Here is a 26,566-nt window from a genome sequence, read left to right as displayed (position 1 = left end):
ACAAAGTTAGTTTTCTGAGTAGTTGATGTGGTAGGCTCGTTTGAAGAGATGGGTTTTTAAAGTGCGCTTGAATAGGTCGGGGCTAGGTATCAGCCTGATCGTCTGGGGAAGTGCATTCCAGAGAGCTGACGCAGCACGAGAGAAGTCTTGGAGATGGAGGTGCGAGGTTCGGATTACGGGGGATGTTAGTCTTAGGTCATTTGTAGAACGGAGGGCAAGTGTAGGGCGATAGACGGAGATGAGAGAGGAGATATAAGGCGGTACAGAACTGTGGAGAGCTTTGTGGGTGAGAGATGAGTTTATACTGGACCCTGTAGCGAATGGGTAGCCAGTGTAATGACTGGCACAAGATGGAGGCATCGGTGAAGCGGCTGGACAGAAATATGACCCTGGCTGCCGCATTCAAGATGGATTGGAGAGGAGAAAAATTGGAAAGAGGGAGACTGATCAGAAGAGAACTGCAGTAATCCAGACGAGAATGAATAAGAGCGAAGTAAGAGTCTTAGCAGTTTCCAAGGTGAGAAAAGGTTGGATTCTGGAGATGTTTGTAAGATGCAGGTGACAGGAGTGAGTGAGTGATCGGATATAGGGAGTAAAGGAAAGTTCGGCGTCGAATATGACCCCAAGACAGCGGGCATGCTGCTTGGGAGTCATGGTTGAACCCTCCAGGGTAATTTTGATGTTTGGTAGAGTGAGGTTAGCAGAAGGGAGAAACACAAGTAGTTCAGTTTTGGAGAGATTTAGTTTCAGATAGAGGGAGGACATGATGTTAGAGACAGCAGACAGACAATCCTTGGTATTTTGAATTAGGATAGGGGTGATGTCAGGGGAAGAAGTGTATAATTGGGTGTCGTCAGCATAGAGATGGTACTGGAACCCAAATCTGCTGATTGTTTGTCCAATAGGGGCAGTGTATAGAGAGAAAAGGAGGGGGCCCAGGACTGACCCCTGCGGAACCCCGATAGTAAGGGGATGAGGAGAGGAAGAGAAGCTGGCAAAAGATACAGTGAAGGAGCGGTCAGAGAGGTAGGAGGAGAACCAGGATAGGGCTGTGTCCTTGAGGCCTATGGAGCAGAGCATAGTGAGAAGGAACTGGTGATAGGTGTTCCTATCTTAATACAAAGATCAGTTTCTGACATCAGAATGCAAAGTAGAAACATTACCTGAAATGTGTTATACACATATAAAAAATACAAATTTGCAACCTTCACTAAAGGGAATGTTCACATCTTCAATCTTCAGGAGTGCACTGCTCCTCTTCCTCCTGGATACCTGACTTCAAGGTGCTATTGGATCCTAAAGAATCACTCTTCAGAACAAGGGTATGGTTTTGCCACTGGTCAAATCTGAGTGCTCTTCTTTGGGCATTGAGTCAGATCAGATTCAGGGTTCAAGCCAACTGCAAAGTGCCATGAGTAGGCTGTAAAGCAAAAAGCCTGTGAGCTATTTTACTAGGTAACTGAACATTCTAAGACTGCAGGGTCCCTGGTAGCCTAACCCAAAGTTCTGGAGGATGGACAAACTGTTTAATGTGATAAATTTGCAAAATTGCTTTCTCTAAAAAATATTATACCTATGTTAATGAGATTTGGGACTGTAATGCCTGCTGCAGCGCAGTAGCGCTCAACCTCCACCAAGGGGGGCCGGTGGAGGAAGAAGATCATCCCACCAGCGAAACACCACAATGCAGCAGTGCAAGTTCCACAAAGGGGCCAAAGTGAGTAGTCAGACAACCGCGTCAGACAACCGCGTCAGCAACGGAGAAGGAATACAGTACCAGGGGAAAACAGCAAAACATGTGGTCAGATGCAAGCCAGAGAAGTCAACACAAGTTGGGAGCAGAGATACCAGAGATGGGAGACAGTAAGACAGGTCAGAGGACAACCTGGGTCAAGTACCAATGGGTTACAGTATGGGGAACGGACACTAGATGAGTAGGGTAACAGGAGAGGGCAGGGACAGGAACTCAGTAAACGGGCAGAGGACGAATCAGGGTGTAATGGGGTCAGCTGCTCAAGCCAGGGTAGGAGCTATAACTGATGCTGCCTGCCTCCAAACAGGTCCCAAAGAAAGGCAAGGAAAGTTAATCCCTGCAAGACCAGCCCAGGGAGAGGATAGCAGAGAGCAAACCCTGACCTGGATCATGACAGAGTCCATCCCTTTAACTCCATCACAATATATGACTTAACCTTACATGGTATGCTGGCTCTTTGACTTTGATGCAGACTTGCACGCTGGTCCTGCATTTATTCCCACACATGATAGCTTATTTGATCAGCCACTGTATGCTCCACTCCACCCATGGCAATTAACCTGTTAAATGCCGATGTTAATCTCTAACAGCAGCATTTAACACATGCTGATGGGGCGGCAACGTTCCACGTGCCTATCCACATGCCTGTGACATGATCGCAGGGCACCAATGGGATCTGATTATGTGATGATTTTTTCACCATTGCAACAACACAATAAAATGTAATGAAAGGTGATTAAAACATTGTATCTACCCCAAATAGTATCAGTAAAGATATCAGCTCAGGGCACAATAAATAAGCCCTCACACAGCCTCATATCCAGAAAAATGAAAACCTAAGGGGTCTTGGAAAGTGGCGACGAAAGGAACCATTTTTTTTCTTGGAATTAGGGAAGAAAAAGACAAAAAAAAAAAAAATACCATGACGTGAAGGGATTAAAATTCCATTAACATTCATAACAATGTCATCTATCGCAGCCTATTGTCAGAAAATTTGGAGAGGTGTGTTTTTAGACCATTGTGGAAATAATACATAACATGCTAATAAGAACAGATTTTTTTTCAGTTTCTTTTAGCATAATTACTTTTTACCTTCTTTATGACATCTACAATACGAAGTTACTCTTTGTGAAAAAATACCTTTTATTTGAATCTTTAAAAAAACAAACATTACATCTGCATTTTGTACAAAGGATATATTGTACGCGCACATTGTTTTGACATTGCTATAGAACGCCAGTAAACAAATCAAGAAGCAAAAACTAATCTCTAACTCAGTTTGATGACATCGTAATTATTCTATGGTCTCTACATTTTAAAGCTTCACATTCACAAACAATGCTAAAGCTAAGACGGTTGATTTTGTTTTCAATAAACAAGAAATATAATTTTATCATAAACATAACCTATTTCATAAAGAATAAAAACTTTCTATTAAATTGCGTGATGCAATTTTTTATGCTAATGTATGTTTGATGCTCAAAATTCAGACATTATCCTTTTAAAAGCAGCGTATATGCATTTTTAGTTATGATCAAGAGTTCAAAGAAGTGAAAATCTGGACTAATAATATAAAAATATATTATAGTATTTAGAACTCGACACAAAAACATAGCATGTTTACAAAGGCAGTATTTTTTCGTTAGGGTAAAGTGTTGTAGCACAGGATTGATCTCTGCAACTGTCATGGTACTTTCCTTTTATTGTAGTGATGATGACTATATTTTTTTGTTTTAGGTTTTATTTAACTCTGTGTTTCGCAGAGAATCTTGGAATACGGCTGAAAATGTTATTTATATTTTTGAAGAATTGTTACAGTCAAGTGGAAGACTATAAGCGGTAGGCACCATGTGTCTTCACACAATATGAAGGGCTCTTTGGCTAGATATAGTCTATGATACAAGCAAAATACAAATTTGGGCTCTAGTGTATTAGAATAACATGAATTGTGTATAGCGAAAGCAGAGAAAAGCGACTACAGCTAATAAGTGAATGAATGGTCTAAAGTTGCAAGAAATGTTTTAAAATATGAACATATACAGAAATGTTCCTATTTTTTTTTACACCTAGGCTTGCAACAATGATAAGAGGGCATCCTCTATGATTAGTGGAAGAAAGTTGATCTCGACAGAATGTGATTCTTTACTGTATGAGTAGTGAGACTATTTTTTTTTCTGCCACAAAATGTTACAATAGTCGATTCACTAAATTAATTAAGGATCTGTATGTTTTCCTTGAAAGTATAATATCAGAGAATGAGTACAAGATTATGGATATGGTTGAAGATGTAAGTAGCCAGTCTATTTGTCATATCTGTATTCGTGAAGGTATTTTTTTTTACCCTAAAATTGGACATATAATATTTGCTTCATGGTGTTTTTTCCTTCCTTTGGATCAATGTTGCAGATTAAAGGGAATCTATCAGCAGGTTTTCGCTACCCCATTTGAGAGCAGCATGATGTCAAATATACCCCGAATCCAACAATGTATCACATAGTTTACTAGGTGCAGCAGCTCTGACCCAATCAGAGATTTTAGATTTAGCAACAAAGCAGAGCTGAGAAAGTTACAGCAAAAAAAAAAGAAAACCAGATAGCGGGTCAGAAAGCAGCGGAGTGGTAGGAAAGTTGAATGATGACGTGAATATCATTACAGTTTTTATCAATTGCCAACCCTTTAGCTGCTTGAATTTGCATACAAATTCAGTGTAAGAACAAGCAAAGAGAAGCTATCCTATCTATTGCATAGGAGCTGTTCTGTAGCACACGGCAGTAGCCGCTACACATTCAAAGTGTTTACATTCGCAGCTGCTAGACAAACAACAACTGTGGGGTACCTGATGTAGAATACTCATAAATCTCATAATGATGACAAAGCAGTTGGACATGAACTATATTATAAACAAACAGTTCCTTTAATGGAGTTTTCCAGGATCAATGAAACATTTGCTAAAATTGTGAAATCCATAAAGTGGTAAACAGACATTACTTACTTGATTAATTGTCTACTCAATGATGCTACTGTGCTCCTATATGTTTTCTGCTTATGTACTTACTGTATGTGCTGCAATCACTTGCTGTCTACACTTGAGACCACTGCAGCCATCACCAGTCTTGTGTCATCCAGCTAACTGCTGAGGCTGGTGATTTTTATTTTAAAAATTAGTTTAAAACTACTGATGAGCAAATGTGCTTGGATAAGGAGTTGCATGCTCATGTGCTAACCGAGTGTCTTCGGCGTGTTTGAAAAATATGTTTTAAGACACCACACCTGCATATCTCGCGGCTCTTAGAAAGCTGCAACACATGCAGGAAAACCTGTTTGTCAGGTAATCCCTGCATGTGTTGTAGATGTCGAACAGCTGTGAGACATGCAGCCACGGTGACTCGAGCATAATATTCGAGCACTCTGAAGACACTCGGTTAGCACCCGAGCATGCTCAGATAACACGTTCACTCATCACTAGTCTTGAACAATACCTTCCGATATCCAGAAGTATCGGTATCGAATTGGATCAGCCGATATCCAAAAAATATCGGATATCGCCGATACCAATGCAAGTCAATGGGACACAAATATCGTAATGTAAATAAGCCCTTTCTGTCCTTCTACATCCTGTTCATGAGGGGGGAAGAGTGTGGGCGGTGTGTGGGTGGACACTGGGCATGTCTGTGTGGGGGGCGGGGTCTGTGCGGGCCTGCCGGGGATCTGTGCAGTGTGCCAGGGCTCTGTGCGGTGTGCCGGGGGTGCGGCAAGCCGGGGCTCTGTGCGGTGTTCCGGGGCTGTGTGCGGTGTGCCATGACTCTGTGAATGTGTGCCGGGGCTCTGTGCGGCATGGCGGGGCTCTGTAAGGCATGCTGGGGCTCTGTGCACGCTGCCAGGGCTCTGTGCGGCGTGCCGGGGCTCTGTGTGGCGTGCCGGGGCTCTGTGCGTGTGTGCTGGCATCGTCCAATAGGACTACAAGTCCCATCGGACGATGCCTACTACAGTGACAGTGATTGACACATTAGCCAATGATGGGACAGTAGTAGTCCCATCATCCGGCTAATGTGTTGAATGAAAAAACAAAACAAAAAAAACATACATAGTACATACATACTACATACATGCATACAACATACTACAAACATACTGTATACATACATACATACTACATACTACATACAATACATATATACTACATATGTACTACATACATACTACATACATACTACATACAGTACATTCATACAGTACATACAATACATACATACAGACATACAGTACATTAAACATAGAGGTCATACTCACCATTTCTTGTCACTTTGTTCCCCGAAGCCAGTGTCATCTGTGAAAAAATATGAAAATATCAAACAACCAATATACTCCCTGTCCGCAGAAATCCACGAGTGTCCCACGACGATTTCGCATGGAGAACGGCAGCATCAGCTGATGTGACCGCTCTCCAGGGGTGCCAGGAACACAATGACTGGAGGAAGGTATCCTTCCGCACTGTATTCCTCCGCCGCTGTAAAAGTAAGTCCCTAGTCTCACTTTTGGCATTGCTGTGTGAGAAATTTTCCCACGCAGCAATTGCCATAAAGTGAGACTTTGTCCTAAGGTAACCTCTCAGTGATGCACTGCAGGAGCCATTGTCTCCTGTCGGTGTGTCACTGAGGGTCCTATAAAGCAGTGACATCACTCGATGTCACTGTTTTATAGGGGAGATCGTCGTGGGACACTCATTATTAATTGGACTACAGTGGACAGGTAGTATACGGTTTATTATTTTATGTTTTTTGCAGGCGCTGAAGTATGGTAAGTTTGGTAAATGAAGAATATTTTTAAAATACTTTTTTCCTGTGTGTGTGTTTTATTAACCCTTTATTACTATTGGATTAATAATGGATAGGTGTCTTATTGATGCCTCTCCGTTATTAACCCGGCTTAATGTCACCTTACAATAGCAAGGTGACATTAACCCCGTATTACCCCATATAGCAACATAGTAACATAGTTATTAAGGTTGAAGGAAGACTTTGAGTCCATCTAGTTCAACCCATAGCCTAACCTAACATGCCTTAACATGTTGATCCAGAGGAAGGCAAAAAAAAACATGTGGCAAATAGTAAGCTCCACCTTGGGGAAAAAAATTCCTTCCCGACTCCACATACGGCAATCAGACTAGTTCCCTGGATCAATGCCCTATCAAGGAATCCAGTATATTTACCCTGTTACATTATACTTTTCCAGAAAGGTATCCAGTCCCCTCTTAAATTTAATTAATGAATCACTCATTACAACATCATACGGCGGCAGAGAGTTCCATAGTCTCACTGCTCTTACAGTAAAGAATCCACATCTGTTATTATGCTTAAACCTTCTTTCCTCCAGACGTAGAGGATGCCCCCTTGTCCCTGTCTCAGGTCTATGATTAAAAAGATCCCACTGCTACACGGGAGTGGGAAGAGAGGGACTAAGTGCCGGAATTGGTGCATCTCTGGGGCGGCTGCGGACTGGTATTTGTAGCCGGGGGGCCAATATCCATGGCCCCTCTCTAGGCTATGAATATCAGCCTGCAGCTGTCAGTGTAGCCTTTCTGTCTATAAAATATAGGGGAACCCTACGTCATTTTTTGGAGGGTCCCCCTATTTTAATAGCCAGTAAAGGCTACGCAGACAGCTGCAGGCTGATATTCATAGCAGGCTACAGATATTGGCCCCCGGCCGTCGGCCTTCCCCCTCTGGTGCAGAAAATTGCATGGGAGCCCACGCCGTTTTTTCCATTTTCTTTTTTTAAATTCAACGCTCATTAAGACCTCTTTCACACTTGCGTCGGTACGGGTCCGTCACTATGCGTCGGGCCGAAGTTCCGACGCACGTTGTGAAATTTGTGCACGACATGGGCAGCGAATGAAGTTTTTCAATGCATCCACTGCCCATTCTGAAGTTCGTGGAGGAGGGGGCAGAGTTTTGGCCACGCATGCGCGGTAGAAAATGGCGGACGCGACGGGCAAAAAACCTTCACTTGAACGCTTTTTCGTGCCGACGGTCCGCCAAAACACAACGGATCCGCTGCACGACGGACGCGACGTGTGGCCATCCGTCACTTATACGAGTCTATGGGTAAAAAAAGCATCCTGCGAGCACATTTGCATCATCTGTTTTTTCTCAAAATGACGGATTGCGACGAATTGCTAAAAACGCAAGTGTGAAAGTAGCCTTAGAAACATTGGCCTTTCTATTATATATCTATGGATATATCTATTTATAGATATATATATATATATATATATAGATACATAGATGTATCTATCTATATATCTGGCTGCTTTCACACATCAGGTTTTTGCCGTCAGGCATCACTGAGAGGTTACCTTAGGACAAATTCTCACTTTATGGCAATTGCTGCATGGGAAAATTTCTCACACAGCAATGCCAAAAGTGAGAATAGGGACTATTTTTTTTTACAGCAGCGGAGGTATACAGTGCGGAAGGATACCTTCCTCCCATCATAGTGTTCCTGGGGCCCCTGGAGAGCGGTCGCATCAGCTGATACTGCCGTTCTCCACGGGAGATCGTAGTGGGACACTCGTGGATTTCTGCAGACAGGGAGTATATTGGTTGTTTGTTATTTTCATATTTTTTTACAGATGACACTGGCTTCGGGGAACAAAGTGACAAGTAATGGTGAGTATGAACTCTATGTTTAATGTACTGTATATCTGTATGTATGTACTGTATGCAGTATGTATGTAGTATGTATGTAGTATTTATGTAGTATGCATGTAGTATTTATGTAGTATGTATGTATGTATTATGTATGTAGTATGTATGCACTATGTATGTATGTACTATGTATGTAGTATGTATGTATTATGTATGTATTTAGTATGTATGTAGTATGTATGTTTTTTTTTTTCATTCAACACATTAGCCGGATGATGGGACTACTACTGTCCCATCATTGGCTAATGTGTCAATCACTGTCACTGTAGTAGGCATCATCAGATGGGACTTGTAGTCCCATCTGACGATGCCTGCACACACACAGAGCCCCGGCAGCCCGCATAGAGCCCCGGCACGCCGCACAGACGCCGCACAGAGCCCCGGCACGCCGCACAGAGCCCCGGCACGCTGCACAGAGCCCCGGCACACTGCACAGTGCCCTGGCACCCCGCACAGAGCCCCGGCATGCCGCACAGAGCCCCAGCACACAGGCATAAAGCCCCAGCAGCCCGCACAGAGCCTCGACACGCCGCACAGACCCCCGGCACGCCCGCACAGAGCCCTGGCAGTCACGCACAGACCCCCCCACGGTCACGCATAGACCCCGCACACACACACGCAGTCTTCGCCCACACACCGTCCACACTCCATTATAGTGCATCATTGCACTGTAGGATCTTCCGATTCCGGTATTCGATATCGCAAAAGTATCGGAACTCAGTATCGGAATTCCGATACAGTGAATATCAGCCAATACCCAATATTTTTAGACACAAAAAAAATGGAGTTCTATACACATAGAAATGTAAAAATTGCATAAACTTTATTCAAAGATACAAAATACATAATAATAGACATTAAACAATAAAAAGGACGAATACCCTAGTAAGGATATATGTAAGACCTCGGCACAACTTTAATGTATTTGATAATACTCACACCAAACCCTGTAATATACTCTGCTCTATAGAAGCCGTATAACATCCAGTTAGTACCTAGCAACAAATATATGTGCAGATCGCTGGATATGCATGTGCATATGTATGCTCTAATACTGTGTCCTAGTGAACAGCATACATAGAAAGAAAAAAGATAGAGCACAATTACTGAGTAGAATATAAGGTTGTCTTACCCATGGTGGAGGGAAATAAGGTGCCGAGGTGCCAAGTCGACCCCCCTGACGCGCGTTTCGCGTTTGCTTGTTCACAAGAGGGAATATGTTGCAACATATTCATATGTTGCGTTCACTAGGACACAGTATTAGAGCATACATATGCACATGCATATCCAGCGATCTGCACATATATTTGTTGCTAGGTACTAACTGGATGTTATACGGCTTCTATAGAGCAGAGTATATTACAGGGTTTGGTGTGAGTATTATCAAATACATTAAAGTTGTGCCGAGGTCTTACATATATCCTTACTAGGGTATTCGTCCTTTTTATTGTTTAATGTCTATTATTATGTATTTTGTATCTTTGAATAAAGTTTATGCAATTTTTACATTTCTATGTGTATAGAACTCCATTTTTTTTGTGTCTAATAGTAGTATAGGAGTATACATTTATTAGTCCTTTTACATATGGGTTTAGATTTTCAGTCAATTAGACAGTAATTGGATTTATAGGGAACCCATGTTTATTCCTGAGAGTTGTTATGCAATACCCAATATTTGCAGTATCGGAATGCTCAACACTACTCATCACTAGTGTTGAGCGATACCTTCCGATATTCGGAAATATCGGTATCGAATTGGATTGGCCACTATCCAAAAAATATCGTATATCGCCGACACCGATACCCGATACCAATGCAAGTAAATGGGACAAAAATATAGGAATTAAAATAAACCCTTTCTTTCCTTGTAGGTTAATTCTACCTGAAGGAAAATAGCTAAGAATAATGTAGGATGTATTGGGGGAGGTGGAGGAGACATTAAAGGCATAGAGGTTTAGCCCAATCAAATGGAATAGCAGGAATTAATTTTTTTTAAGACGTTCGGATTTACAAAGATTTTGACTATGTTAAGATTTTTTATACAGTATTTTGTCAGATATTTATGTTTCACTGCTTCCATGCTCTTCACCTTCTTTTTTACTTCTCCCACACTGTCTTCTTCATCATCCTCAGCAGCAGCATCTTTTTCATCAACTTCTTCTTCACCTAATTCATCTTCGTCTTCTTCACCTTCTTCCTTTTATTCTTTTTTTTACATAATTCATATTCTTTAAATTTAACTATTATTCTTCATATTCTACTTCTTCATCTTCATATTCTTCTTCTTCATCATATTCTTATTTGTGACAGGCATTCCTGTAGTTGTTATCTATAAAAGTTTGAAGATTACACCTTCCGTTCTGCCTGTCACAAAAGATTTACATCAGGATTTGTCCACGTTCAGTTGGCCTGCAGTAGCAGGTTTTTTCCAGGGGCACCACGAGGAGGAATTGACTCACTCCCATACACTGCTTAGTCTTCTGCTTTTAATTTAGATAATATCTTTTGCTCTGATTTTTAGTCTGATGCTTAATGTTCTTCTGCCTTTTGTTCTGCTGCTTCTTGTTCTCTGCTTCTTGGTCTTCTTCGGGGTGGTCTTCAGGGTCGTCGTCTTCAGGGTCGTCGTCTTTAGGGTCGTCGTCATGGAGATCCAGAGTGATTAACAAAAACCATTTCCAAAAGCTTGAACTTGGAAATGTAGCAGAAGGTACAAGAAGGCTGAGGAACTGCCGAGAACCAGCTGACAGTGCTGGAACCCGTATGGCTACCCGAAGGTACAAGAGCCAATGGAACTACCGAAGACAAGCTGACGGTACTAGAACCTGGTTACTAAGCAGGAGGTACCCGTGCCAGAAAGCACTACCAAGGACCACCAGACAATGGTGGAACTTGGATACTGAGAAGGAGGCACCTAAGCCAAAGGCTCTGCCTGGAACCAGCTGACAGTACTGGAACCAGGATGTGTAGCAGAAGGTACAAGAGCAAAAGACACTGCCGAGAACCAGCTGACGGTACTGGAACACAGATGGGTAGCAGAAGGTACAAGAGCCAATGGAACTACCGAGGACCAGCTGACGGTACTGGAACCCAGTTACTAAGCAGGAGGTACCCGTGAAAGAAAGCACTGCCAAGGACCACCAGATGTTGATGGAACTCAGATACCAAGAAGGAGGCACCTAAGCCAAAGGCTCTGCCTGGAACAGCTGACGGTACTAATACCAGGGGGACCTACTCAAGATTGTCTTCCAAAGAACCAGCATATGGTGCTGGAACACAGATAGGCAGCAGAAGGTCCACATGAAAAAAAAATTGCTAGGCCGTGAGCCGGCCGTAGTTACCGAAAACCCACAGTCCTACATGGGGAGCTTGTCTCATGGGCACTACGGAACCAGCCTTGATTGCCAGTTCCCGCAGCCCACATAGGAAGCACTTAAACTACAGGCACCATAGAGTTGGCTAACCCGATCGGAACCCAACAGGACAACGTATTGGAGGCAAAGTGACCTTGACACCACCCAGAAACAGCTGGCGTTTTGGAACCAGGCTGGGCAGGAGGGATTTCCCATGCCAAAGACTCTTCTGGGCAGCAACTGGCGGTGTTGGAGCCCAGGGATTACAGGAGAACCAGAGTGTAGGCTGAGGCCTAATTGGAGCAAGTTAAAAGGTTCCCCCAGGCGTTTGTAACTAAATGATCCACCTTGTGCAGCACTAATGCTGCACAAGGAAAAGTTGGCTCTTTTAGTTATGCTCCTTACACACGCTGAAGTAAACACTTATAAAATGTGCCCTCTCATACCGTGAAACCGTCCCGCATGCCATGGCGATTATGGATCAGCTGACGCCGCACAGTCTGAAGAAGGTGGAGGGAGATGAGTGAGAGGCGAAGATATGCACTGCGCATGCTCATGAATCCTAGCCCCGCAGTGTAAATAAATCAGAAGACACTGTGGGGCGGGATCTTGGGCAGCGTGGCCGCACAGGCGCAGTCAGCCTGATATCAAATGACTGCGCATGGCCAAGGGATAACATAACAGTGCAGGCTCCGGGACAGATTCAAACAACGCTCAGGAGGCGGCTCATGGTGCCAAGGGTGTACGAACGACAGCTGTGCCACGTCTGATTTTAAAGGAAAGTCCTGCCTCTGGGACTTTCACGATATAAGGGGACACATTTTATAAGTGTTTAGTTCAGCGTGTGCAAGGAGCATAACTAAAAGACCACCATGTCCAAATGCAGCATTAGTGCTGCACAAGGTCGCTCTTTTAGGTACAAACACCTGGGGAGACAGGTTCCTTTTAACATCTGTAGTAGTGTGAGTGTGGAGGGAGCAGAAGAAATTGCCGGATACACAGCATGCGAACAGCTGACATTACTGAACCCCAATTAGACGGCAGCAAGTGTTGACTGTGCAGATGGCACTTCCGAGCAGCAACAGGCGGTGTTGGAGCCCAGGCTCAATGCTAGAAACAGAGTGGAGAAATTGCCGCACAAACAGCAGTGGAGCAGCTGGTGTTACTGAACCCAATAACAGAGGAGCAACTGTTGACAGTGCAGATGGCAATTCCGAGCAGCAACTGGTAATGTTGGAGCCCAGGGTCAATGCTCGAAACAGAGTGTAGGCCGAGGCCTAATTGGATTAAATTTAATATCTGTTGTAGTCTTAGTGTGGAGGGAGCAGGAGAAATTGCTGCACACAGCAGGGGAGTAGCTGGCGTTACTGAACCCCAATAGCAGAGGAGCAACTGTTGACTGTGCAGAAGGCTCTTGCGAGCAGCAACTGGCGGTGTTGGAGCCCAGGGTCAATGCTAGAACCAGAGTGGAGAAATTGACGCACACACAGCAGGGAAGCAGCTGGCGTTAGTGAACCCCAATAACATAGGAGCAACTGTTGACTCTGCAGATGGCACTTGTGAGCAGCAACTGGCGGTGTTGGAGCCCAGGGTCAATGCTAGAACCAGAGTGGAGAAATTGCCGCACACACAGCAGGGGAGCAGCTGGCATAATTGAACCCCAATAACAGAGGAGCAACTGTTGACTGTGACTGTGCAGACAGCACTTAAGAGAAGCAACTAGTGGGGTTCGAGCCCATCGAATCCAGGAAGAAGAGAGCGTAGCCTGAGGCCTAATTGGAGCAAGTTTAATATCTGAAGTAGTGTGAGTGTGGATGGAGCAGGAGAAATTGCCGGATATACAGCAGGGGATCAGCTGACGTTACTGAACCCCAATAACACGGCAGCAAGTGTCGACTGTGCAGATGGCCCTTCTGAGCAGCAACTGGCGGTGTTGGAGCCCAGGGAATCCAGGAGAAGCAGAGTGTAGGCTGTGGCCTAATTGGAGCAAGTTTAATATCTGTTGTAGTGTGAGTGTGGATGGAGCAGGAGAAATTGCCAGATACACAGCTGGGGATCAGGTGACGTTACTGAAACCCAATAACAGAGGAGCAGCTGTTGACTTTGCAGACAGCACTTCCAAGCAGCAACTGGCGGTGTTGGAGCCCAGGGAATCCAGGAGAAGCAGAGTGTAGGCTGAGGCCTAATTGCGACAAGTTTAATATCTGAAGTAGTGTGACTGTGGATGGAGCAGGAGAAATTGGCGGATACACAGCTGGGGATCAGCTGACGTTACTGAAAGCCAATAACAGAAGAGCGACTGTTGACAGTGCAGAGGGCACTTCCAAGCAACAACTGGCAGTGTTGGAGCCCAGGGTCAATGCTAGAAACAGAGTGGAGAAATTAACGCACAAAAAGCAGGAGAGGAGCTGGTGTTACTGAACCCCAATAACAGAGGAGCAACTGTTGACTGTGCAGACGGAACTTCCGAGCAGCAACTGGCGGTGTTGGAGCCCAGGGTCAATGCTAGAAACAGAGTGTAGGCCGAGACCTAATTAGAGCAAGTTTAATATTTGTTGTTGTCTTAGTGTGGGGGGGAGCACGAGAAATTGCTGTACACAGCATTGGAGTAGCTGGCGTTACTGAACACCAATAACAGAGGAGCAACTGTTGACTGTGCAGACGGCTCTACTGAGCAGCAACTGGCAGTGTTGGAGCCCAGGGTCAATGCTAGAAACAGAGTGGAGAAATTGCTGCACACACAGCAGGGGAGCAGCTGGCATAACTGAACCCCAATAACAGAGGAGCAACTGTTGACTGTGCAGAGAGCACTTCCGAGAAGCAACTGGTGGGATTGGAGCCCATGGAATCCAGGAGAAACAGAGCATAGCCTGAGGCCTAATTGGAGCAAGTTTAATATCTGAAGTAGTGTGAGTGTGGATGGAGCAGGAGAAATTGCCAGATACACAGCAGGGGATCAGCTGACTGTTATGGACCTGGTGGCTAAGAGAACCCGGAACGACCTGATGGTTGAGCTCACACAGGACAAGCTCTGGGAAGTGGGAACTCCGCCGACCGCAACCCCCAATCCCACCACACAACCAGAAATAACCGTGGAGCGCACCCAACACGACCCAGACGCCTCCCCACAGTCCAAGAGCCAACCAGCCCCAAAGACAGAAAATAAAACCTACTCTGCCCCAGAGAAACTCCCCAAAGGAAAAGGCAGCCCCCCACACACACTGACCGCGAGTTAAGATGAAAGTCACAAACACAGAGATGAAACAGGTTTCAGCAAAGGGAGGCCAGCCTTACTAAACAGACTGAGGACAGAAAAGGTATCCCTGCAGTCAGCACAAAAAACCACAAAAAACCACGCAGATTGTGCAAAAAGACCTCCGCACCGACTCACGGTGCGGAGGTGCCACTCTGCATCCCAGAGCTTCCAGCTAGCAAGACAAAATCATGATAGCCAACTGGACAAGGAAAAAGTGAACAAATAATTAACTAGCAGGGACTTAGCTTCTGCTGGAGTAGACAGGTCACCAGAAAGATCCAAGAGCGAACTGAACCAGTACAAGAACATTGACAGCTGGCATGGAGTAACGATCTGAGTGGAGTTAAATAGAACAGCCAGCCAAAGAATAAACTATGTCACCTGTGGAAGGAACCTCAGAAGCAGCAGCTCCACTCACAGCCACCAGAGGGAGTCCATGGACAGAACTCGCCGAAGTACCATTCATGACCACAGGAGGGAGTTCGAAAACAGAATTCACAACAGCTGACGTTACTGAACCCCTATAACACGGCAGCAAGTGTCGACTGTGCAGATGGCATTTCTGAGCAGCAACTGGCGGTGTTGGAGCCCAGGGAATCCAGGAGAAGCAGAGTGTAGGCTGAGACCTAATTGGAGCAAGTTTAATATCTGTTGTAGTGTGAGTGTGGTCGAAGCAGGAGAAATTGCCGGTTACACAGCTGGGGATCAGCTGACGTTACTGAAACCCAATAACACGGCAGCAAGTGTCGACTGTGCACATGGCACTTCTGAGCAGCAACTGGCGGTGTTGAAGCCCAGGGAATCCAGGAGAAGCAGAGTGTAGGCTGTGGCCTAATTGAAGCAAGTTTAATATCTGTTGTAGTGTGAGTGTGGACGAGCGGGAGAAATTGCTGGATGCACAGCTGGGGTTCAGCTGACGTTACTGAAACCCAATAACAGAGGAGCAACTGTTGACTGTGCAGACAGCAATTCTGAGCAGCAACTGGTGGTGTTGGAGCCCAGGGAATCCAGGAGAAGCAGAGCGTAGGCTGAGGCCTAATTGGGGCAAGTTTAATATCTGAAGAAGTGTGACTGTGGATGGAGCTGGAGAACTTGGCGGATACACAGCTGGGGATCAGCTGACGTTACTAAACCCAATAACAGAGGAGCAACTGTTGACTGTACACTTCCGAACAGCAAATGGCGGTGTTGGAGCCCAGAGTCAATGCTAGAAGCAGAGTGTAGGCCGAGGTCTAATTGGAGCAAGTTTAATATCTGTTGAAGTCTTAGTGTGGAGGGAGCAGGAGAAATTGCCGCACACACAGCAGGGGAGCAGCTGGCGTAACTGAACCCCAATAACAAAGGAGCAACTGTTGACTGTGCAGACAGCACTTAAGAGAAGCAACTGGAGGGGTTGGAGCCCATGGAATCCAGGAGAAGCAGAGCGTAGCCTGAGGCCTAATTGGAGCAAATTTAATATCTGTTGTAGTGTGAGTGCGGACGGAGCAGGAGAAATTGCCAGATACACAGCTGGGGATCAGCTGACGTTACTGAAACCCAATAATATGGCAGCAAGTGTCGACTGTGCAGATGGCACTTCTGAGCAGCAACTGGCGGTGTTGGAGCCCAGGGAATCCAGGAGAGGCAGAGTGTAGGCTGAGGCCTAATTGGAGCAAGTTTAATATCTGTTGTAGTGTGAGTGTGGACGGAGCAGGAGAAATTGCCGGATACACAGCTGGGGATTAGCTGACGTTACTGAAACCCAATAACACTGGGTCATGTGTTGACTGTGCAGACGGAACTTCTGAGCAGCAACTGGCGGTGTTGGATCCCAGGGATTACAGTTCAGGTAGTAGAAACATGGACACAACAGGAGACCTGGATACTGTTGCGAACCAATTATTTAATCTGAAAGAGGAGTGGCAAATTCCTGTGAGATCCAGATCTTGTTCATTTTCAGAAAAGTAAGCCGGTCAATGTTATAGGAGGATAGTCACATGCGACGGTCTGTTGGTACACCACCTGCGGCACTAAAGACGCTTTCCTATAATACACTTGCAGCAGGGCAAGCCAGCACCTCCAATGCATACTGGCTAAGCTCTGGCCATGTATCCAGCTTAGAGACACAAAACTTGAAGGGGAAGAGCCGTCTGGGAGCACACTGAGAGGGTAAGACATGTAGTCTGCCACCATCTGACAGAAATGGTGCCTCCTGCTGACTGGAGCCATCTGTGATGGTGTAGACATTTGTGGCGGGCACACAAAACTTTGCCACATTTGGGCCAAACTGGTCTTGCCTTGTGCTGAGGCACTGCTTCTGCTCCCTCTTTGTGCAGAGCTTCTTCCACTGCCCTGACACAATGAGCTGCTTTGTAAAGCACTAGCAGCACTGCTTTCGGTTGGAATGGAGATGATGGAATGCACCAGTGTGTCTTGGTACTCCCGCATTTTACGCTCCCGGTTCAACGGTGTTATGAGGCTTTGTAAGTTGTTCCGGTAGCGAGGATCTAGGAGGGTGTACATCCAATAATCAGCCGTGTTGAGAATGTGGGCGATGTGGCGGTCGTTTCTCAGGCACTGCAGCATGAAATCAGCCATGTGCTGCAGACTGCCAAATGGCCAAGAAACGCTGTCCCCTGATTGTGGGGTCATCTCTGCCTGCCATGCATCACCCCACCCTTGCTCTACATACTGACTACTAGAGCATTGTGTAACTCCCTCCTCTGGACAGATTTCTTCCTCCTCCATTGACTCCTTCTCATCCTCCTCACAAAGTGTCCCCTGCCTAGGCCTTTGCGAGGAACCACGTTGCGCAGACTGTCCAGAAGCAGGCAGCATTTGTGATTCCTCATCCCCCACCTCTTCCACAACCTCATCCCTTAGCGCTTCCAGTCTTTTTTCAAGCAGGCAGATAAGGGGGATAGTCATGCTGACTAGTGCATCATCTGCACTCGCCATCCACATGGAGTCATCGAAGGTACGCAAAACCTGGCAGATGTCCTTCATAGTGGCCCACTCAGTGGATGTGAAGTCTGAACAGCGCGCAGAGCGATTTTTTTGTGCCTGATTCAGCTGGTACTCCATTACTGCTGGCTGCTGCTCACACAACCACTCCAACATATGTAACGTTGAGTTCCACCTGATGGGTAGGTCACATGTGATGCAATGTTCCGGAAGGCGGAATTGGTGCTGCAGAGCTGCAATGCGTGTTCTTTCCATGCTAAAACGCCACAAGTGAGTGCACTCTAGGCGGACCTTGTGCAGCAGTGCATCAAGATCCAGATAGTCCCTCAAAAAACTCTGCACGACCAAGTTGAGCACATGTGCCAGACATGGGATGTGAGTGAGGTTGCCTAGGCCCAGAGCTGCCACCAGATTTCAGCCATTGTCACGCACTACCATGCCTGGCTGGGGATTCGCTGGCACAAACCACACGTCGCTCTCCTGCTTGATGGCATTCCAGAGCTCCTGTGCTGTGTGGCTTCGATTTCCCAAAGAAATTAATTTCAATATGGCCTGTTGACGTTTGGCCACGGCTGTGCTCATATCGGTCGTAACAGGTAAGCGTTTGCGGGTCCATGTGGAGGTAGACTGTGACGGCTCCTGCAGCGCTGATTCAGAGGAACTGGAGTATGAGGAGGAGTCAATGTGTACAGACTGGATTCCTGTAATCCTTGGAGTTGGCAGAACACGTACAGTGCCACTCTGAAGATCTGTACCTGGCTCCACAACATTTACCCAATGGGCAGTGAGGGAAAGGTATTGTCCCTGTCCACGGTGACTGGTACACGCACCGGTGGTGAGGTGAACCTTGCTACTGATGGCGTTTAGTAGCGCATGTTTAATGTTTCCCTCCACATGCTTTTGCAGGGCAGGGATTGCTTGCATGCTGAAATAAAAGCGGCTGGGCACATTGTATTGTGGGGCTGCCAATGCCATCAAGTTACGCAAGGTGTCAGTCTCCACCAGCCTGAATGACAGCATTTCAAGGGACAGTAGTTTTGCAATGCCAGCATTCAGAGCCTGTGCTCGGGGGTGGTTTGACGAGAATGGCTGCTTTTTCTCCCATGCCTGTGCTACCGATGGCTGTAGACTGGGCTGGGAGTGTGAGGATGACTGGGATCGTGGTGCTATGGGTGGAATTACACTGGGTCTCTGGACAACAGTGCCAGAGGTTCTTCCATGGCGATCCTGTGAGAAAGCCAAACCAGCTGTGTGTGAGCTGTAGGGAGAGGCTACAACATGAACTGAAGAGGTGGTAGGTGCCGCTGTTGGTTGGCCTAGGTCTTCAGTGTGTTTTTGTAACTCCACCACGTGCTTGGTCCACACATGTTTCCACATATTTGTGGTATTAAGGTTGCTGACTCTTTTCCCTCTTTTGACTTGCTGATGACACAGCTTGCATTTGACAAAGCAAATGTCATCTGCAGCTGTGTCAAAAAAGGACCAGGCACTGCAAGTCTTGGGAGAACCCATTTTGGGTTTTGGAAGAGGCATGCTCCTAATGGGTGCCGAAGTGGAGGCTACAGGCAACGCAGTCTTCCCCCTCCCTCTCCCTCCTTTTTGGGCCTTTCGAGGAATCTCTTCCTCAGAGCTGCTCCCACCACCTTCCTGTACCTCACGCCATGATGGGTTAAGGACCTTATCACCTACACTGCTCCCTTCCAACAAATTCTCCTGGGTAGTCTCGGCAGCACAGTACACACCAGAAAGTGGCACCTGAGTCTCATCATCAGATGCGTACTGAGGTGTGCTGACCGGAGGCACTGGCCCACCCGCCTCTTCAGATTCAGAGAGACAAATCAGTTGTGCATCACTGCATACTGCCTCTTCTTTCATCTCTCCAATGCTGCTTGGCTGGCCCCCTCTTTCCAAGCTAAGAGATTCAGAGAACAGAAGAAGAGATGGCTCCTGTCCTCTCTGACTTCCTGGGTAATTTGGCAGGTGGTGAAGAGACAGATGGGTGCTCTTCAGTGCTCTGTGCCTGAGAGGATGTGGCAATAATTGAAGTTGATGCGTTAGCTGCCATCCATCCGACAATGGTTTCAATTTGTTTGTCCCGCAGCAGTGGGGTACAGCGAGCTCCTACAAAGCTGTGCATGAAGGACTGTTACCTGCTAAAACTGGGGAATAATGAGTCACAGGTGCCTGCAGCAGGCACAGAATCCCCACGTCCTATTCCTGCAGAAACTCCACACCCACGACCACGTACCTTACTCCCTGCCTTCTTCATCTTGGTAGACTGATAAAGATAGGCAGAAAAGTACTAAGGGCTTAGTGTGCTTATTCCTGAACAGCTGCTAACAGGTATAAGAAACACTAAATTTATAAAGTGTGGTCTAGATTTTAATATGAGTTAATGTGGCCTACACAACTGTAAAGTGGAGTGTTTGGTGAACTTTATTAACTTTTAGTTTTTTTTCACAAAACGACACTGGATGTGCCCAAGGATGTAAAATCAATAGTATCACAAACTTTTTGTAGCGATTACAATACAGGAAGGTAACCTACAATGCAATAGATGAGGCTCCAAAAAATAGGCTAATGCTAATCTGGCTGGGGCTGCAGGGCACAAGGCTGCAGAAAGGCTCCTCTATGTACTCATATATAGTGTTTTTCCGCAGTCTAGCAGGATACGGATGGAAACCTTCTAATAGGATAAATCTGTAAAAATGTGCAGCAGGCAGCACTAATTGAAAAAAGGATAATGGAACAGTATGAGGCAGTGACACACGCTGAGCTGACTACAACCAGCTGTGGCTGCAGAATAGTCTACAGTGTGAGCTGAACTCACACAGAGACCTTGCAGACAGCCGTGAACAGTGCTGCAAGACCAAAAAAAGTTCCTCTATGTACTCCTATATAGTGTTTTTCCGCAATCTAGCAGGATACGGATGGAAACCTACTAATAGGATAAATCTGGAAAAATGTGCAGCAGGCAGCACTAATTGAAAAAAGGACAATGAAACAGTATGAGGCAGTGACAAACGCTGAGCTGACTACAACCAGCTGTGGCTGCAAAACAGACTACAGAGTGAGCTGCACTCACACAGAGACCTTGCAGACAGCCGTGAACAGCGCTTCAAGGCAAAAACAAGGTTCTCACACGGCGGTTGCTAAATTAGCCTGGATAAAGCACAGTGAAGCAAATCGCTATCTCAAACTATCCCTCAGTCAGAACAACAGCATCCTGTCCCTAACTGAATTCAGAGCAGAGTGGACCCAAAATGGCGGTGGCTTTTATAGTGCATTATGAGATCATTTCAGCAGCCAATCACAGCCATGCCAGTAGTTACATGCCTAACATGCAGAACAGGATGTGTCTACACTTCTAATGATTCTTCATTGGCTGAACTTCCGATTCTGGTATCCGATATTGCAAAAGTATCGGAACTCAGAATCAGAATTCCGATACCGCGAATATCAGCCGATACCCGATATTTGCAGTATCAGAATGCTCAACACTACTCATCACTATTTAAAACTGTAATGAAATGCTTTCTTTAATTAAATCATTTAAAACAAATAAAATTCAGACAAACACATATAATGCAATACCAGGCAAAAGAGGAAAAGGAAGTTACTGACCAATATGATAAACTAGGGTAACCACGAAAGGTGTGCCTAGGTCACCCTAATACACCCTGATCCACCCCTACTTTGCTGCGGAGGTTGGCACCTTAACTTGAATGCAAATTGGTGCCCCCGCTCAACTATGGCTTTTCTAGGATTCCCTATCTTCCACCAAAAATGCCAATCAACAAGCCATTCCAATGGATGCCAAAACCACAAATTATCCTTTAAACAAAGGTAAAGCTCAGTCACTAAAGAGATATTGCCTTTATGGAGATAGGGAGAGGTGGTGGGGGAGTTTGGTTTGGGTGATAAAGGGTGGTTTTTTTCTTTATCCTAGATGATGGTGTGTTTTTTTAACATATGACTATAAATATGAAGGGATGTCCAACAATCATATTCAGAATGTCACTTGGACACCATCAACAGAGTCAAAAACAAATAACCATAACAAGCATATTGAAATATTAAGGGGAAACCAAATAGGGGTTGGGCTAGCCAATCTCCTCCCTCCGGAATCCTTAATTAAAGGTCCCTACCTTGCAGTGGAGGTTGGCTGTTGTGAATTCTGTGACAGAGCTCCCTCCTGTGGTCACAAGTGGTACTTCAGCTGGTTCTCTCTGTGAGCTTCCGTTGGTGGAGGAAAGTGGTACTGCGGCTTCTGAGTTTCCTTCCTCAGGTGATGTGGTGAAGTCGTTAGGTGCTGCTCTATTTAACTCCACCTAGTGCTTTGATCCTGGCCTCCAGTCAATGTTCTAGTATTGGACCTGTTTCCTCCTGGATCGTTCCTGTGGCCTGCTGCTCTGCATAGCTAAGTTCCTCTTTGCTATTTGTTTGCTGTTTTTTTCTGTCCAGCTTGTCAATTTGTTTTTTTCTGCTTGCTGAAAGCTCTGGGACGCAGAGGGTGTACCTCCGTGCCGTTAGTTCGGTACGGAGGGTCTTTTTGCCCCCTTTGCGTGGTTTTTGTAGGGTTTTGTGTTGACCGCAAAGTTACCTTTCCTAGCCTCAATCTGTTCAGAAAGTTGGGCCTCGCTTTGCTAAATCTTTTTCATAACAGTACTGGAGGCCAAAAGTACTAATGATTCCCAATAGAGGGAAAAAAGAAGTTCTGAGACCATTTTTTTTTCTTTGCACTGTGTTTTGCCTTTTTTTTCCCCTAGACATTTGGGTGGTTCAGGACACAGGTGTAGCAATGGACATTAAAGGTCTGTCTTCATGTGTGGATCAGCTCACGGCAAGAGTATAAAGTATTCAAGACTTTGTGGTTCAGAATTCTATGTTAGAACCGAGAATTCCTATTCCTGATTTGTTTTTTGGAGATAGAACTAAATTTCTGAGTTTCAAAAATAATTGTAAACTATTTCTGGCTTTGAAACCTCGCTCCTCTGGTGACCCAGTTAAACAAGTTAGGATCGTTATTTATTTTTTGCGTGGTGACCCTCAGGACTGGGCATTTTCTCTTGCGTCAGGAGATCCTGCATTAAGTAATATCGATGCATTTTTCCTGGTGCTCGGATTGCTGTACGATGAGCCTAATTCTGTGGATCAGGCAGAGAAGAATTTGCTGGCTCTGTGTCAGGGTCAGGATGAAATAGAGGTATATTGTCAGAAATTTAGAAAGTGGTCCGTACTCACTCAGTGGAATGAAGGTGCGCTCGCAGCTATTTTCAGAAAAGGTCTCTCTGAAGCCCTTAAGGATGTCATGGTGGGATTTCCTATGCCTGCTGGTCTGAATGAGTCTATGTCTTTGGCCATTCAGATCGGTCGACGCTTGCGCGAGCGTAAATCTGTGCACCATTTGGCGGTATTACCTGAGCCTATGCAGTGCGAGAGGACTTTGACCAGAGTTGAACGGCAAGAACACAGACGTCTGAATGGGCTGTGTTTCTACTGTGGTGATTCCACTCATGCTATCTCTGATTGTCCTAAGCGCACTAAGCGGTTCGCTAGGTCTGCCACCATTGGTACGGTACAGTCAAAATTTCTTCTGTCTGTTACCTTGATCTGCTCTTTGTCATCGTATTCTGTCATGGCATTTGTGGACTCAGGCGCTGCTCTGAATTTGATGGACTTGGAGTATGCTAGGCGTTGTGGGTTTTTCTTGGAGCCCTTGCAGTGTCCTGTTCCATTGAGAGGAATTGATGCTACGCCTTTGGCCAAGAATAAGCCTCAGTACTGGACCCAGCTGACCATGTGCATGGCTCCTGCACATCAGGAGTTTATTCGCTTTCTGGTGTTGCATAATCTGCATGATGAGGTCGTGTTGGGGTTGCCATGGCTACAAGTCTATAATCCAGTATTAAATTGGAAATCCATGTTGGTGTCCAGCTGGGGTTGTCAGGGGGTACATGGTGATGTCCCATTTCTGACTATTTCGTCATCCACCCCTTCTGAGGTTCCTGAGTTCTTGTCTGATTACCGGGATTTATTTGATGAGCCCAAGTCCGATACCCTACCTCCGCATAGGGATTGTGATTGTGCTATCGATTTTATTCCTGGTAGTAAATTCCCAAAAGGTCGACTGTTTAATTTATCTGTGCCTGAGCACGCCGCTATGCGGAATTATGTGAATGAGTCTTTGGAGAAGGGGCATATTCGCCCGTCATCGTCGCCATTAGGAGCAGGGTTCTTTTTTGTAGCCAAGAAGGATGGTTCACTGAGACCTTGTATAGATTATCGCCTTCTAAATAAGATCACGGTTAAATTTCAGTACCCCTTGCCATTGTTATCTGATTTGTTTGCTCGGATTAAGGGGGCTAGTTGGTTCACCAAGATAGATCTTCGTGGTGCGTATAATCTTGTGCGTATTAAGCGAGGCGATGAGTGGAAAACAGCATTTAATGCGCCCTAGGGCCATTTTGAGTATCTAGTAATGCCATTCGGACTTGCCAATGCTCCATCAGTGTTTCAGTCCTTTGTGCATGACATCTTCCGAGAGTACCTGGATAAATTCCTGATTGTGTACTTAGATGACATTTTGATCTTCTCGGATGATTGGGAGTCTCATGTGAAGCAGGTCAGAACGGTGTTTCAGGTCCTGCGTGCTAATTCTTTGTTTGTGAAGGGATCAAAGTGTCTCTTTGGTGTTCAGAAGGTTTCATTTTTGGGGTTCATCTTTTCCCCTTCTACTATCTTGATGGACCCTGTTAAGGTCCAAGCCATCCATAATTGGACTCAGCCGACATCTCTGAAAAGTCTGCAAAAGTTCCTGGGCTTTGCTAATTTTTATCATCGCTTCATCTGCAATTTTTATAGTATTGCTAAACCATTGACCGATTTGACCAAGAAAGGTGCTGATTTGGTCAATTGGTCTTCTGCTGCGGTGGAAGCTTTTCAAGAGTTGAAGCGTCGTTTTTCTTCTGCCCCTGTGTTGTGTCAACCAGATTTTTCGCTTACGTTCCAGGTCGAGGTTGATGCTTCTGAGATTGGAGCAGGGGCTGTTTTGTCGCAGAGAAGTTCTGATTGCTCGGTGATGAAACCATGCGCCTTCTTTTCCAGGAAGTTTTCGCCTGCTGAGCGAAATTATGATGTGGGCAATCGAGAGTTGCTGGCCATGAAGTGGGCATTCGAGGAGTGGCGTCATTGGCTTGAAGGAGCTAAGCATCGCGTGGTGATCTTGACTGATCATAAGAACTTGACTTATCTCGAGTCCGCCAAGCGGTTGAATCCTAGACAAGCTCGTTGGTCGTTGTTTTTTGCCCGTTTTGACTTTGTGATTTCATACCTTCCGGGCTCTAAAAATGTGAAGGCGGATGCTCTGTCTAGGAGTTTTGTGCCCGACTCTCCGGGTGTATCTGAGCCGGCGGGTATCCTCAAAGAGGGAGTAATTGTGTCTGCCATCTCCCCTGATTTGCGGCGGGTGCTGCAAAAATTTCAGGCTAATAAACCTGATCGTTGCCCAGTGGAGAAACTGTTTGTCCCTGATAGGTGGACGAATAAAGTTATCTCTGAGGTTCATTGTTCGGTGTTGGCTGGTCATCCTGGAATCTTTGGTACCAGAGAGTTAGCGGCTAGATCCTTTTGGTGGGCATCTCTAAGCCCTGCTGTTCTCGTGCCAGTGGGTTGCTTTTGCCCTTGCCGTTCCCGAAGAGGCCTTGGACACATATCTCTATGGATTTTATTTCAGATCTTCCCGTCTCTCAAAAGATGTCAGTCATTTGGGTGGTCTGTGATCGCTTCTCTAAGATGGTCCATTTGGTACCCTTGTCTAAATTGCCTTCCTCCTCTGATTTGGTGCCATTGTTTTTCCAGCATGTGGTTCGTTTACATGGCATTCCAGAGAATATCGTTTCTGACAGAGGTTCCCAGTTTGTTTCAAGGTTTTGGCAAGCCTTTTGTGGTAGGATGGGCATTGACTTGTCTTTTTCCTTGGCTTTCCATCCTCAGACTAATGGCCAGACCGAGCGAACCAATCAGACCTTGGGAACATATCTGAGATGCTTTGTTTCTGCTGATCAGGATGACTGGGTGTCCTTTTTGCCTTTGGCTGAGTTCGCCCTTAATAATCGGGCCAGCTCGGCTACCTTGGTTTCACCGTTTTTCTGCAACTCTGGGTTCCATCCTTGTTTCTCTTCAGGGCAGGTTGAGTCTTCGGACTGTCCTGGTGTGGATACTGTGGTTGACAGGTTGCAGCAGATTTGGACTCATGTAGTGGACAATTTGACTTTGTCCCAGGAGAAGGCTCAACGTTTCGCTAACCGCAGACGCTTTGTGGGTCCCCGACTTTGGGTTGGGGACTTGGTTTGGTTATCTTCTCGTCATATTCCTATGAAGGTTTCCTCTCCTAAGTTTAAACCTCGTTTTATTGGTCCGTATAGGATTTCTGAGGTTCTTAATCCTGTGTCTTTTCGTCTGACCCTTCCAGATTCTTTTTCCATACATAACGTATTCCATAGGTCATTGTTGCGGAGATACGTGGCACCTATGGTTCCATCTGTTGATCCTCCAG

Source organism: Ranitomeya imitator, chromosome 1, assembly GCF_032444005.1.
Source record: "Ranitomeya imitator isolate aRanImi1 chromosome 1, aRanImi1.pri, whole genome shotgun sequence".
NCBI classification, from domain to species: domain Eukaryota; kingdom Metazoa; phylum Chordata; class Amphibia; order Anura; family Dendrobatidae; genus Ranitomeya; species Ranitomeya imitator.
This window is presented reverse-complemented; position numbering follows the sequence as displayed.